General features: G+C 46.1%; 4 protein-coding genes and 1 pseudogene across 6 annotated transcripts in view; 3 read left to right on the top strand and 2 right to left on the bottom strand.

Moving 5' to 3' along the window:
• Positions 1 to 15,575, bottom strand: part of LOC134294681 (loricrin-like) — a 676,447-nt gene that overhangs the window by 556,894 nt on the left and 103,978 nt on the right. The gene's annotated exons all lie outside the window — the stretch shown is intronic.
• The window catches only part of LOC134294692 (zinc finger protein 782-like), a 121,174-nt gene that overhangs the window by 29,391 nt on the left and 76,208 nt on the right, over positions 1 to 15,575 (top strand). The gene's annotated exons all lie outside the window — the stretch shown is intronic.
• The window catches only part of LOC134294645 (zinc finger protein 658B-like), an 81,979-nt gene that overhangs the window by 29,181 nt on the left and 37,223 nt on the right, over positions 1 to 15,575 (top strand). Inside the window, exon 1 of one of the 2 annotated variants that reach the window (XM_062966234.1) lies at positions 11,975 to 12,147. The exons of the other annotated variant lie outside the window; for it this stretch is intronic. The gene's annotated coding sequence lies outside the window, so the exon portion shown is untranslated. Of the gene's footprint in view, positions 1 to 11,974; positions 12,148 to 15,575 lie in introns of those variants that run through there. 2 annotated transcript variants of the gene reach the window in all.
• LOC134294684 (oocyte zinc finger protein XlCOF6-like) overlaps positions 1 to 15,575 on the top strand; it is a 196,020-nt gene that overhangs the window by 164,492 nt on the left and 15,953 nt on the right. The gene's annotated exons all lie outside the window — the stretch shown is intronic.
• LOC134294661 (zinc finger protein 420-like) lies at positions 1,931 to 7,839 on the bottom strand (annotated as a pseudogene).

Raw genomic sequence — 15,575 nt, 5'->3', positions numbered from 1 at the left:
CTGAAATGACTTGAAGGCACACAACAACAATCCTAATTAACTTGACTATCTCATTGGCCAGAAGCAGGCCCACACTTCCCATTGAAATCCTGATAGGTTTATGTTGGTTACAATTGTTTTCATGTTTAGATACGTTGTTTTGCACTACAAATAAGACGTGCAGTGTGCATAGGAATTTGTTCGTTTTTTTTTCCTCCAGTCTGAAGGATTGTGGACCGGCCCTCTGCTTTAAAAGTTTGAGGACCCCTGGTCTAGAGTGACTCCCATGTATGTTGATGTGCTTCGATGCTCCAGTGGGAATTGGTGGAGACTCAGACATGGTGTAGGTCCAGTGATGGTGGAGACCCATCAATGGTGGAGGCCTTTAAACAGAGCAAGTCAGGCGGCTTACAAATGATATGTACGTACAGTACAATATGTTATTAGCATAGCACAATATCAGCATTATCTATTCTTATGTTGTACTATACTGCAATATTATTAGAAATATTACATGTAACGTGCGCGCCTTCCAAAGCTTGGCTGGCTTATAATGGTATTTTAATTATTATTTAATTAATTATTAAGGAGTGCTCAACTCAATGGAACCCAAATGAATACAACTCAAATCTTGGACAAGTCAACGGAACCCAACTCAAGTCAAGTGAACCCAACTTGACTCAAATGAACCCAAGTCAACTCATCAGAATCTGATGCCATGATCCCCATCTCATGCCATCTCCGGACACAGAGCACTGACGGAGAGCACAAGGCCATGGGCCAAAAGGGAGGATAGGACACACGAACCAGCCATAAAACCCAATTGCCCTGAGGTGGGGGGAAAGGGACTCTAGAGTGATTGATGATACGGTAAAGGTCAAGGTTTCCCCTGACGTTAAGTCCAGTCGTGTCCGACTCTGGGGGTTGGTGCTCATCTCCATTTCTAAGCTGAAGAGCCGGCATTGTCTGTAGATACCTCCAAGGTCATATGGCTGGCATGACTGCATGGAACACCACTACTTTCCCACCGGAGCGGTAGCTATTGATCTACTCACATTTGCATGTTTTCGAACTGCTAGGTTGGCAGAAGCTGGAGCTAACAGCGGGCGCTCACTCCGCTCCCCGGATTTGAACCTGGGACCTTTTGGTCTGCAAGTTCAGCAGCTCAGCGCTTTAACACACTGAGCCACCGGAGGCTCCCGATGATACTGTAGCTAGGCCTATATACACGGGCAGTGGAGCAGACTCTTGTATTCTGAACATTAAAGCCGTATGGTATCTTCAGCCCTTGTGTGCCTGGGCTCTCTTTCAAAGAAGACTAACCCACACCAACACAGTTGGAGCTGACAAGCCTTACATTTGGCTCTAAATCCCTTACTCTCTGTAGCTTCTGCCTGCACCAGCCTGGAGGAAGGAGAGAGAGAGGACCAACTCGCAGGCATTTTGGGGGAAGAAGCAGGCTCCGAAGGAGGAGAGGGGGCAGGATCTCACACTCCCTTGAGTGCAGCTCCCCCCCCCCCCGATCCAAGTGGGTCACACCAGCCCCGGGGGGCAAGAGGCTAGCTCTGGCCTTCCAGCGGCCGCTCCGTCTCCTCAGGCCATCTCCCCCGGCCTTTCTGCGCAGCCCCTTCCTCCCATCCCGTTGGAGCTGACAAGCCTCACTCTTCACCGCCCAAGTCCGTCCCATGTCACGCTTTGCGTGAACTCCGTTTTCTTTTGAGGCCCGTTTCTTCTTTCTTCACAAGCACCCACACAAACACACTCCCGTTTCTTACACACACGCCCTGGATACATCAATACTACTTTATTGTATCACATGTCTGATTCAGTGTCAATTCTATGTATATAATCAGTTTAATATAGTTATATGTAGTGGAAAAGCGAACCGCTCACACAGATTTAAATACCGGGAACTTTGTCAAAGCGCTATGGATCCAATCTGAGCCCAACAGAGTTTAAAACAAGTACCTTTATTCTACTGCAGTTTAGACGGATGGACAAATCAAAGGTGACCGCCGTGAAGAACATTTGAAATGAAGCTCAATATATCCTCATGTTCCTCATTTCTTTGGAGCAGTACAGAGTGTTGCAAGCGTGCTTGCTTTATCATAAACAACATTTGTAGAATAAACATGTTGTTCACTTATGTTCCAGTAAGTAGCTTAACCACATTAACCACATCGACCGACCACAAGATGTTCCAGAAACATAGTGGCGACATACGGACACTTGCCTCTCCTCTGGAAGAAGGCAGGTTGCATCTTTAATAGAATAAGTTGAAGCAGACAGCTTAATAATGCATAATTAAAAGCAATCAGAAATAGAATAGAAATAGAATAGAAATGCAGGCACTTTGGCCCATCAACCCTCTCAATAGTCAACATACATCACAGTTCACAATTGCGTTTCTAAGTATTGCAATTTGTTTTCAAATACAGAAAATCGATCAGTCCCTCCTTGTAGCCCTCACCTTACTACTGGGTGCATCAATAGATGTAAACATGCTGCTGCCGCTTTGGGTGAATATCCGTTGATTTCATCACACCAGTGACGTTCTGTCGGGCTGCTTCCTTCTGCGGCCACGCTCTGACGTTCTCCATCAACCTCTTGGATCCTAACAAAACCTTTCTTACTTCTTTCCTCATAACTCTCCAAATGTTTCTTCACCTGCTGATTCGTTTTTACTAGTATATTTAATTTTTCCCAATTAATTCCTTATCTTATATTTATGGATAACTTTTTAAACTTCAAGTCTATTTCACTGTCTCCATTCTCCACCACGTACACCAAATTCCCAGTTTCATCATCTTGAACAAAGGTTATGTTACATTTACATTTCAACCGAATGTTTGTTTATCGGTGTAAAGATGTCATGATCATTGTGTTTTATTCATGATTGCTATGTTTAGGTTGACTGTTTAAGGTTATATATTTCAGCTATTCTTATACAGAAGCTGGGAGCCTCTAAGGCATGGCCAGGAAAAGGGGCGTGGCTTCACCTTGCTGGTGGAAGCCTTAGAATTCAAAATTTAGCAGTTGGAATTCGGCAGTTGGAGTTTGTCGGTTGAGCAGAGCAGTTGGTTCTATTCAGTGGGAAAGGAGTGTGATCGAAATAAAGAGATTGTGGGAGGAAGTTGAGCAGCTAGAGAGTTTTAGCGGAGAAGGGCTAAAATTAAAGTTGCTGAGCCTTTAGTAGGAATAACTAAAGAGCTGAGGTTACATCCCTAAGTCATAGAAGGACTAGGGTTAACCAGTTAAACTCCCCAGTCCAAGTTTGATCGGGTACAGATCAATTAAGTTCAAGACGGACAGTATTCCTAACTGAAAGAAACAAGTCTTATAAAGCTAATACCATACTAAGCTCAGTGAAACGATTGAAAAGTCTTGCAACACTTACTGTACAGAAGTAACATCGTTCAACTTAAGTTATAACATTCTTGCAACCATCAAGCTTTGTACTATAAATAAACAAGTTACTGTTTCTTCAAATGTTGCTTATTATTTGAGCAAAGCATCTTTCAAAGGTGGTGGCAGCGACAACATAGAAAAGTGAAATACATAGAGGTAGAAGGTGAACCCTTCGCATTTTGGTGGCAGCGGTGGGATCCAAAAAGGTTCCATCCCTGTCATCACATCAAGTCTTCACAATCGGGTTCTATTATATTTCCATCAGACCATAACATTAACTGAACAGTAGTAACACCAAGACATCCCATTCCTGTATCTTGTGTGAATGTATCACATCTTCCATGTTTATAGCACACGTGGTCCTATCTGTGTGAGGTGTGGTGAGCACACATAATCTGCTTCCCGCGCTTCCCACTGTTTTATTTCCATTGTGGTGTTTCCTTTATAAATCTTTGTATCTGAGCACAATATCTTACTTGACATTAAAGAAGGCATACAGAATATCCCATGGACTACTACAAGGGTTGTTGTTGTGTCACAAACCATTATCTAAATTGTGTCATGTTTTCTACTCACTGATCTCACAGACCTCACTCTTCCCTGAACACTCGGCATCCAAAGAACAGGAAACCTTTGGGTTCAGAACAAAACAAGTTGACAGTTTCAGCAGTTTTGTCCCTTATAAATCCCCCTCCTCTTTGTGGCAAAAAAATAAAAAGAGAGAGATTAAAAGCAACAATACAAAAAGGCAGAAATAATTTATAATGCTTCAACTACACATGAAACTAACTACTACATGAGATACAAAACTAAATCAGAAACAAACAGACCTGCGAAACAGTTACCTTCATACACAACTGAACTAACAGACAGGGATACATGCCTAAAGGCCTCATTCTATCTGTTAATTTTTATCTCTCATTATTCTACTCCCTTTAGATAATATAATTACTTCCAGAATGGAACGTACAGATTTCCCTCACTACTTCGCTCTTTGAGGATTCACAGTTTTGCGGTTTTTCAATAAACTCTAAAAGATTACTATAAATAATAAAAAATTACAATGTACAGCCTAAGGAAGGGAGGAAGGAGATGCCGAAGGGAGAGAAAAGGAGCCCAAGCGGCAACAAGAGGAGAAGGAGGCGATTGATCAACACATGATTTCTTGATAAAGACTTAAAATAGTGTATAACTACTAAAATAATGTAGAAATATATAGCATCCCTACTTTGCGGATTTTCACTTATTGCGGGTGGTTCTGGAACCCAAACCCCGGGATAAGTGAGGGAACACTGTATTTTAGTTCAATCTTTCTACAATACACCACATGTGATGAAATGTCCCAACTTTGAGCCTGCATTTCCAAAATTTGCAAGAGTTGCTTTTCTACGTGTTAGAATGACACTCTGGTGTCAATTAACACCATTCTCTCCAGGGTGAATTCTATGATGTCTATGTATAATGTTATTCTGTGAAAAACTCTGTCCTCACTCCATGCATTTCTATGGTTTTCCCCCTGTGTGAGTTCTTTGATGTAAACGTAGACCTGAACTATGCATGAAGCTCTTTCCACACTCCCGGCATGTATAGTGTTTCTCCTCAGTGTGAATCCTTTGATGTTTACGTAAATATCCACTATGACTGAAGGTATGTCCACACTCCAGGCATTTATAGGGTTTCTCCCCAGTGTGAGTTCTTTGATGTGAATGTAGTCCTGAACTACGAGCAAAGCTCTGTCCACACTCCTTGCAGTTATAGGGTTTCTCCCCAGTGTGAGTCTTTTGATGTGAATGTAGACCTGAACTCTGAGCAAAGCTCTGTCCACACTCCCGGCATGTATAGGGTTTCTCCCCAGTGTGAGTATTTTGATGTTGACGTAGAACTGAACTATGAGTGAAGCTCTGTCCACACTCAAGGCAATTATAGGGTTTCTCCCCAGTGTGAGTCCTTTGATGTGTATGTAAATTTCCCTTCTGAGTGAAGCTCTGTCCACACTCCAGGCATTTAAAGGGTTTCTCCCCACTGTGAGTCCTTTGATGTATTTGTAAGTGTCCATTCTGAGTGAAGCTCTGTCCACACTCCAGGCATATATAGGGTTTCTCCCCAGTGTGAGTCCTTTGATGTGCATGGAGGGTTGAATTATGAGCAAAGCCTTTTCCACACTCCAGGCAGTTATAGGGTTTCTCCCCAGTGTGAGTCCTTTGATGTCTTTGTAAGTGTCCCTTCTGAGTGAAGCTCTGTCCACACTCCAGGCATTTATAGGGTTTTTCCCCAGTGTGAGTCCTTTGATGTATATGTAAGTGTCCCTTCTGAGTGAAGCCCTGTCCACACTCCAGGCAGTTATAGGGTTTCTCCCCAGTGTGAGTCCTTTGATGTCTTTGTAAGTTTTCCTTCTGAGTGTAGGTCTGTCCACACTCCAGGCATGTATAGGGTTTCTCCCCAGTGTGAGTACTTTGATGTGAACGTAGTCCTGAACTACGAGCAAAGCTCTGTCCACACTCCAGGCAGTTATAGGGTTTCTCCCCAGTGTGAGTCCTTTGATGGTTACGTAGTCCTGAACTATGAGCAAAGCTCTGTACACACTCCAGGCATTTATAGGGTTTCTCCCCAGTGTGGGTCCTTTGATGTGAATGTAGACCTGAACTACGAGCAAAGCTCTGTCCACACTCCTGGCAGTTATAGGGTTTCTCCCCAGTGTGGGTCCTTTGATGTGAACGTAGTCCTGAACTACGAGCAAAGCTCTGTCCACACTCCAGGCAGTTATAGGGTTTCTCCCCAGTGTGAGTCCTTTGATGTAAATGTAGACCTGAACTATGAGTGAAGCCCTGTCCACACTACAGGCAGTTATAGGGTTTCTCCCCAGTGTGAGTCCTTATATGTGTCTTCAGGTTTCCATGCTGACTAAAGCTCTTTCTACATTCAATACATTTATATGCTTTCTCCTCCATGTCAACAGTGTTATGTACATTTAATTGCAATGTGGACACTTGACTCTTGTTCTTCCGTTTCTGATTACTCACAACATTGGGTTCAAATTACAGGAAAGTAGATTCCTCCTGAACATTAAGAACTTCCTGACTGTAAGAGTTGTTCAGCAGTGGAACTCTCTGCCTCAAAATGTAGTGGAGGCTCCTTTGGAATCTTTTAAACAGAGGCTAGATGCTCATCTGTCAGGGGTACTTTGCGCTTTTCCTGCACGGCAGAGGCCTGGACTGGGTGCCTCACGCAGTCTCTTCCGACTCTATGGTTCTATTCTAGAATCCAAAGTGAATGTAGGAATTCAGCAAGATCAGCCCCTTGAGAGGAATCCTTTTTCCTAGAGGATTGGTTTCCTTACTGCACTTTGGTTTCCAAATGCCTTAATATCGACTAGAAGCTGGTTCGTTTCCCATCACGGCAGGGGTGGCTCCAGAGAACTCTCACGTCCTGGTCAAGAAAGAAGAAGCAAAAGGTTAGACATGAAGCCGCATACCTCTGGCTCAAGGCAAACAAAGCGAAAAAGGAAAGAAGAAAGGAAAGATGGAAGGGAGGAAACACAGAAGGACAGGATAAGAGAAGGAAGGAATCACGGAAGGAACTGAACCCTTTCCCCATATTAGAGGGCCACTGGGTCAGACCCAAACATGGTTCCCTCGGTAGAGCCCATGATGAGATGCAAAGACAGGCACAGCTCCAGCCACAAAGTCTCCTTCCTGCCAACTCCTCTTTTTCCTCCATCCAGTGGAAGATTTTCAGCAACAGAAGAAGAACTAGCTAGGCTCAAGGAAATCCTAAGAAAACTCGAGGCCATGGAGAGAAAAGGTCTTCCCTGGATGCCTTTGGGAAGAAGACTTCAAGGGGCCTCCAGATGGCCTGAAATGTTATCCCTTGATTCTATACGGCTGAAAACAAAAACGACTGGGAGAAGAACTGGCCTCAGAGGGAACTTCCCAAAGAAATAGCCTGGTATTCTATCTCCCCAAACTCTCAAATGGTTAAGACAGATGTAGAAGGAAGGTTTGTAATACTAACGATAGAACTGCAAACAAATACCGTATATTCAAGCATAAGCATGTTTTTAATGTTGAAAAAGCCCCCCTTGGCTTATACTCGGGTGAGGGAGGGAAGGAGGGAGGCGGGTGTTGCTGATGGGCAGCCCTCACCGTTTGCAGTCCTTGTCCTTGTGACTGAATGAAGGTGGGCACCTCCCTGAGGTTACAAGACCCTACTTGAGGAAGGGCAAAGAGGTCCCCATTCTTCACCACCGGCGGATATGCTGAGGGAAAAGTGCCCGGCTCCCCCTCCTCGCCAGCCCCCTCCTTGCCGTCCTCGCTCACCTGAGCGAAGAGAAGGAGGCGCTGTCGAGGCTGACAGGGAGGGGAGCCAGGCCCTTCTCCCTCAGCGCACCCACCAGTGGAGAGGCATGAGCTTGCCCTCCCTCAAATGCGGCCTCGTTGCCTCAAGAAGGGTCCTGGCCCTCGCTACCACCGTGATCCCAGCTCAACTCAAAAGGAAGAGAAGGCGGAGAAGGAGAGAGAAGACGGAACACGGCCAGAGAGGGAAGGAAGGAAAGAAAAGGGGTTTCTATGGGGAAAGGCGGAGGCCTTTGAACCCTCTCCTGCCCAGCCACGCATTCCCAGGTCACTTTGGGGGCCCCTTTGGGCCCCAGCTTCTGGCAGGCCTCTGTGGGTTCAACACCTTGGCCTCCCCAAGCCAGGCCTTGGAGGGACGGATGCCTCTCCGCTTCTGACCCGCAGCCACACCTGGGGCCACCTTTTCGCCCTTCTTCTTCCCCCCTAGTCCCACTCCTTTTTTTCTTCTCTTCCTTCTCCTCCTTCCTCTATTCCTCCTCCTGCTGCTTCTTTTTTCTATGTCTATTGTAGTTGGACAGTGATCTGAAATAACCTTTGATTGGATTTGAGCCTTTAAAATAAGAATTAATCCTTCTCCTCCTTCATGTATTCTTCCTCCTCCTGCTTCTTTTCTTCCTTCCTTCTTCTCCTCCTTCTATTCTTCCTCCCTCTTCCTTTTTCTTGCTCTCCTTCTCCCAAGAAAATTAATTTATATGGAAAATTAATGAAAGTTAGTGAAGCCGGGGATACCTGCTCAGACCCCTGGCCATTGACCTGAGTAATCTATGTTCAGCTTGATGAAGCACTGCTCCGCAGTTGGACTGTTACGGCAGCTAGCTGGCCTTCCGCAGGTTCTACTGCATTTCAGGGATTTTTATAATTTCATACTCTTACAATTTTATTAGTGGGATTTTATATGCACTGTTGATTTTACTTATGTCTTTATTTTATACTTGTGTATTGTTGTTTATATGCGGGGCACTTGGGATGCTTCTGTGAGCCGCCCCGAGTCCCTTAGGAGAGATGGTGGCAGGGTACAAATGAGGTTTTATCATCATCATCATCATCATCATCATCATCATCATCATCATCAATTGCTACACTGTGATGGTAAGGGATACAATGAAAGCAGTAGCCAGAGGAATGTTATTAAAAAACAACGAAATTTAAAGAAAAAAAGAAAAAAAGATTAGAATAAGGAATTAGAGATGAAACATATGCTAGAAAAGGATAAACAAAGCTATATAAAAACATTAGCAATGAGAAAATAGAGTTAGAAAAGGCACAAAGAATTTTGATATTTTTAAATGGAGAATTGTCAAAAGTCAGACGCCAATTAGAGAGCAAAATAGAGTTTGTTAAAGCAACAGTCCAAAAAATAGCTCAACAAACTAAAAAGACTTAAAACACTTAACTTTCAGTGTTATTAAGTAGAACAAGCAGGAAAAAAACCAAAAAACAAGAACTGGCAAATAATCCGGATTAGCCAGAGATATAATCCAGGTTAAACTTAAAGTTCTCGAACTTGACCCAAAAGTTCACAATGGGCTGAAAAACGGAGGCATGAACTAAGCAAGCAGTATTGAAGCCCACAAACCTTTCCCAAAACTCAAAAGTACAAAAAGGAGTTCAAAACAAACAAACGCACAAACTGAGCTAGGGAACTCCCAGCTGAGAGCAGCAAAGACAGCGAAACAGTGAGACGCTGGCGAGCTCACAGCAACCGCTGCTGGAACATACACCAAACCAAGAGTTAAAGGAGCAGAGCGGGAAAGTGTCGTCAAGCCGGTCCGAAGTCGGGATAAACCAGCAGCGCCAAGCTGCTGCAGAAGCAAACGCCAAGCCAGGAGTTAAAGGAGCAGAGCGGGAGAACGTCGTCAAGCCGGTCCGAAGTCGGGATAAGCAGACAGCGTCGGTATCAGGAGTGAAGGTAGTAGTCAACAACACCAGACAGCCACGGAATAGAGAACGACGCCAAGCCACGGATTGAGAGCGAAGAGCAAAGCCGAGTCAAGTTCCGGTCCAAGGTCCGAGAGGTTGAAGTCATCCAAGAAGGTCACAACACGAAATGGCACAAAGAGCCAAAGTAACGAGGGCAAACAGCAGCTAATACAAAATAGCAATAACAGTGCAGTCCAGGAAAACCCACACAATTCCAGCCCTCCGTTGCAGAATAACCCAGATTAAATTTACATCCGTTGCAAAGTCCCAGTTCAGTCTTCTGTAACACACACAGGAAACCCAATGGCGCCCAGCAACACCTTGCCACACGCAATTTATAATGGCCAAACAACCCCAATATATCCAGGTCTCCCTGGGCGTCCAAACTATCCACGCCCAAAGAGCAGGTATCTCAACTTCTTAATCTGAATCAGAACTCCACACAGCCAATGCCCTTGGGTCAGGCGTTCCTAATTCCTCATCAGAGTCCCAATCATCCTGCCCGTGCCCAACTCTATCCACACCTGTGGACCCCCTCTCACTCCTCCAAGCAGACCAAGTGGGATCTGCTTCTGAAGACACCCAAGCTTCCCCAGCATCAGCAGTATCCATGGGCCCTGATTCGTCCCCAAGCATCTCTGGTGCCCGTGCCCAGTCCGTGCCCAATTCCTCCGTTAACACCTGTTCCCCAGCATCCATTTCCACCTCAGGATCCCCACATGAATCCTCCTCAGAAGATTCCTCATCAGTCTACCTGACCCTTTTCCGAAACAAATCCTCCAATGAGCCCTCCTCGCGAGGGCTTTTCCTTCCTCTCCTGATCCTACCACTATCATTCACAGTCTCCGAAGGCGCATTCACAACAAGAATACTTTGAATACAGTAATAGAAACTCCAAATTATTAGCCAAGGCAGCACACATTAGAAAGGAAAAAATTAATAACATCCATTAAAGACAAGGAAGGTAAGAATCATACAAGGATGGAAGACAAAATATTAACTTTTCCAAGATCTTACCAAGAACTATATTTGGCAAAAGAAAACTCCAAAAGTAAAATAGAGGAATATATTGAGAAATATTGGAAAATAAAGATCCAGGAAACAGATAACATTAATTATGGAACAATTAATTCCAGAAAAAGAGACTGGAAAAATTATAGATAATTTAAAAGCCGGGAAGACTCCAGAAATGGATGGGCTGGGACTGGAATATTATAGAAAAATTAAAACCTTATTAATACCTAAATTAAAAGAATTATATAATAATAACAGGAGAGAAGATCCCACCATCTCGGGAACGGTCTCTGATTATGTTAATTTTGAAACCTACATGTAATATCGCAAATAATATAGCAGTATAGTACAATAGAGTAATAGATAATGCTGATATTGTGCTATGCTAATATTATAGTATACTGTATGTACATGGTTATTTATTCATTAGCGACATTTCTATCCTGCTCTTCTCACCCCGAAGGGGACTCAGGGCGGATTACAAGTCTATATACATACAATATATTATGTCATACGACTATATTGCAATAGTATTAGTAATATGGCATGTAATATAAATATAGAATTATAATAGTGAATTATAATTACTATTACATTGTATTACATCACAATATTATTATTAATATTACATGTATATCCAATAGTATAATATGATTATATCATTAAATTGATATCATATCATTTCTAAGCCGCTCGGAGTCCCCTTCGGGGTGAGAAGGGCGGGATAGAAATGCAGTAAACAATAAACACATAAACAAACAAGTCCAAAGGGAGGGGGAGGGGGAGGGGGGCCTTGGCGGCCATTGAGGCCTCGTTTCTTCCGGGAGGGAGGCAGGCCCCGCCCCCTCCCCTCCCCACAGAGAGACCCAGAGACACTCAATCCAGACAGAATATCAAGATCAACACAAACCTCTCTCTCGCTCTCTCTCTCTCTCTCTCTCTCTCTCTCTCTCTCTCTCCTCCTTCGCGGCTCCAGAGGAAACGCCTCAGAAAACAATGGCGGCGAGAGAGGCTCTGCGCAGGCCCAGCCAGGAAGAAGCCCCGCCCCTCCTCCGCCCCTCGCCCTCCCATTGGCCGAGTCCGTGACGCCCCGCCCACGAGCGGGCCCCTATTGGCTATTGAAAAGTATTATTAACTACAACTCCCTACATGCCCGGTTCTCCCCCAGAAACTCCGTCAAGACTTGAAGTGTGACGTTGGGCAACTCTGCTCAGGAGCCCCGCCCTGCCGCCCGTCAATCAAAGGAGGAGGAGCGGCAGGCAGCCAATGGGGGTCCTCCGGTGGGCGGGGCGTCCGGGCTCAGCCAATGGGAGGGGCGGGGGCGGGCTCCGGGGAAGGAGGAGGACGAGGAGGAAGATGGCGGCGCCTGGCCTGGCCTGAGGCCTGGTCTGTGTCTGTGAGGCGGGAAGGAAGAGAAGGGAGAGGCCGAGAGAGATGGAAGGGAACGGAGAGAGAGAGACAGAGACAGAGAGAGGTCTGTGGGGAGAGGGAGGCTCGCCGGGGTGCCCGGGGGGGAGGCGGAGGGGCCCGGTTCGCTTCGGGGCGTGAGGGAAGGGAGGCCGCGGGAGGGCGTGTGGGCGGAGGAGGGAGGGAGGGGGGGAGGGAGGCCTACAACTCCCAGGATGCCCTCTTCCCCAGACGGGTCTCCACGGGACGCCTCTCGGGCCTGAAGGTCTGCTCCAGTGGGTTCCCTTCATCTGTCTCTCCCGTTGTGTTTACATCCGGGCTCCCCAAACTTTTTAAACAGGGGGCCATTTCACGGTCCCTCAGACCGTTGGAGGGCCGAACTATAGTGTTTTTTTTAAACTATGAACAAATTCCTATGCACACTGCACATATCTTATTATGAAGTAAAAAAAGACAAAAAGGGAACAAATACAGCCTCAATGTTAATAATAATAATAATCATCATCATCATAAAAAATAATAAAGAGGGTTGGAAGAGACCCCTTGGGCCATCTAGTCCAAACCCCTTTTGCTTTTGTGCACCAAAACATAATCAAAGCACTCCTGACAGATAATCACTCAATAATAATAATAATAATAATAATGGGATCTGCGCACATCATCCGAAAATACATCACACAGTCCTAGACGCTTGGGAAGTGTTCGACTTGTGATTTTGTGATACGAAATCCAGCATATCTATCTTGTTTGCTGTGTCAGACTATGTCGTTGTGTTAACAACAACAACAATAATAATAAATGTTTTATTACCCACCTCTTCTGACAGCAAGAGGTAGGGTGCAAAACATAAAATACATACCAAAAATACCTAGATAAAAACACACCATTATAAAAAAAAGAACATAAACCAAACACAGAGTACAAATTTAACATGTAGCAGCAGTGTAAATCAAACCCCATGATTGTAAGTCAGGTTTTAACTGGTTGGAGTAAACATCCCCCCGAGGACTCCAGTGTCCTAATGGGCATGGATTGTGCAGGAGGAGGATTCCTCGGCGGCAGCGGCGGGAAAGGAGCGCGCGGGGCGAGCGAGGGAGAAAGGCACTCGCCTTCCCTGCCTCCTCGCTCGCTCGCCCTGCATGCTCCTTCCTCGGTGGCAGTGGCAGCAGAAAAGGGGCACGCGGGGCGAGGGAGAAGGGAAAGGCCTTTTCCTCTTTCTCCTTGCCACACGCACCTTTCTTGGCGGAGGAGGAGGAGGGAGCTACTGTCCCGCGGGCCGGATCAATAGCTCTGGCGGGCCGCATGTGGCCCGCGGGCCGTAGTTTGGGGACCCCTGGTTTACATTGTCCATCTGCTCTGTTGTTTATGGGATTTCAATACGTTCTCAGCCGCTTTGGGTCCCGAGAGGGAGAAGAGAAGGATGTAAATAGAGATTTATTATTATTATTATTATTAAACCAGGCCTGCATGCACAGCTACACTGTAGTCCAGATCTCACCTCGGCTGGGCTCGGTGCTTTCTGGATGCGGGTGAACTATAACTCCCAAAACCAAGGTCCATTCCCACCGACCCTTGCAGTAAGTTCAGTGGGTCAAGGGGCTTCTCTGGGCCAAGTCTGGTCCCGATCCATTGTCAGTGGGGGTCACAGTTTCTCTACATGTGGGTGAACTATAAGTCCCTAAACCAAGGTCCATTCCCACCGACCCCTGCAGTGTGTTCAGTGGGTCAAGGGGCTTCTCTGGGCCAAGTCTGGTCCCAATCTATTCTCGTGGGGGTCATAGTGTCAGTGAAGGTACTGCAAATTCCATCATCAGTGACAGGTTTGATCCAGATCCATCCTTGGTTGTGTCGACAGTGCTCTCTGGATGATGGTCAAGGACAACAGTCGGGAGCTCAATCCGACGCGGGCTTTGAACTCATGACCTTTGGGTCAGCAGTGATCTCTTGCGTCTGGCTCTTAACCATCTGCGCTACCGCCCGGTCCCTCCTCCCTCCTCCCCAGACCCCCCTCGGGTGTCCTCTGGGCATCATGCCGGGAGGAGGGCGAGGCAGGCCGCAGCCGAGGGTGCTCAGAGGGCTCTCAGCCGCCTTCCACCTGCCTCCCTTTCTATAGCTTTGTTTATCCTTTTCATCTCTAATTCCTTAATATCCAATTCTAATCTTTTTTCTTCTTGTTGTTTACTTTAAATTACGTTGTTCTTCATTAAAATTCCTCTGGCTACTGCTTTCATTGTATCCCATACCATCATAGTGCAGCAATTGATGTGATGATGATGATGATAAATCTTTATTTGTACCCTGCCACCATCTCTCCTAAGGGACTCGGGGCGGCCCACAGAAGCACTCCACGTGCCACATTTAAACAACAATACACAAGTATAAATACAAAGATATAAGTGAAATCAACAGCGTGTATAAAATCCCACTAATAAAATTGTAAGAGTATGAAATTATAAAAATTCTTGAAACGCAATAGAACCTGCAGAAGGCTGGCTACCTGCCGTAACCATCCAACTGCGGAGCAGTGGTTCATCAAGCTGACCAGAGATTACTCAGGATCAAAGGACTGTCTGAAGAGCCATGTTTTTCAACTCACCCGAAAGACTTGAAGTCTGGGGGCTAATCTGATTTCTTTAGGGAGGGCATTCCAGAGCCGGGGAGCCACCTACGCAACCCCCCCCCCCTTTCTCTTGTATTTGAGATGGTGGTGGACCTAGAAGGAGATGTGGTCTCGAAGACAGGTTGGATCCGAAGCATATAGGGCTTTATAGATAATCACCTGCATCCGGGGTTTTGGGGTTCGGTGCCATCTCTATGCAGATGACACTCAACTCTACTACTCTTTTCCACCAGACTCCAAGGAAGCCCCCCGTGTCCTGACTCAGTGTCTGGCCGCTGTGATGGGCTGGATGAGGGCAAACAAGCTGAAGCTTAATCCTGACAAGACAGAGGTCCTCCAGGCCAGTCGCACGTTGGATCGGGGTGTAGGGTGGCAACCTGTTCTCCCCCTGAAGACACAGCTCCACAGTCTGGGGGTCCTCCTGGGATCAGCGCTGGCGCTTGATTCTCAGGTGTCAGCGGTAGCTGGGAGGGCCTTTGCACAATTAAAGCTTGTGCGCCAGCTGTGACCGTACCTCGAGAAGTCTGACTTGACCACGGTGGTCCACGCATTGGTTACCTCAAGACTGGACTACTGCAGTGCACTCTACGTGGGGCTGCCTTTGAAGACGGCCCAGAAAATGCTACTGATACAAAGGTCGGCAGCCAGATTGTTAACAGGAGCTAGTTACAGGGAGCGTAATACGCCTCTCCTGAAGCAGCTCCATTGGCTGCCAATAAGTTTCCAGTCCCAATTCAAAGTGCAAAGCCGTAATGGTTCGGGTCCTGTCTATCTTTTTGACCGCGTTTCTCTCTATAAACCAGCGTGGGCTCGCAGATCTTCCGGGGAGTCCTCCTTTCACTCCCGCCACCATCTGAAACGTGGTTGGTGGGAAC

The sequence above is a fragment of the Anolis carolinensis genome, unplaced genomic scaffold, assembly GCF_035594765.1.
Source record: "Anolis carolinensis isolate JA03-04 unplaced genomic scaffold, rAnoCar3.1.pri scaffold_18, whole genome shotgun sequence".
In the NCBI taxonomy this organism is placed as follows: Eukaryota; Metazoa; Chordata; class Lepidosauria; order Squamata; family Dactyloidae; genus Anolis; species Anolis carolinensis.
Note: the sequence above shows the minus strand (reverse complement) of the source record. Positions and strands in the feature narration are given on the sequence as shown.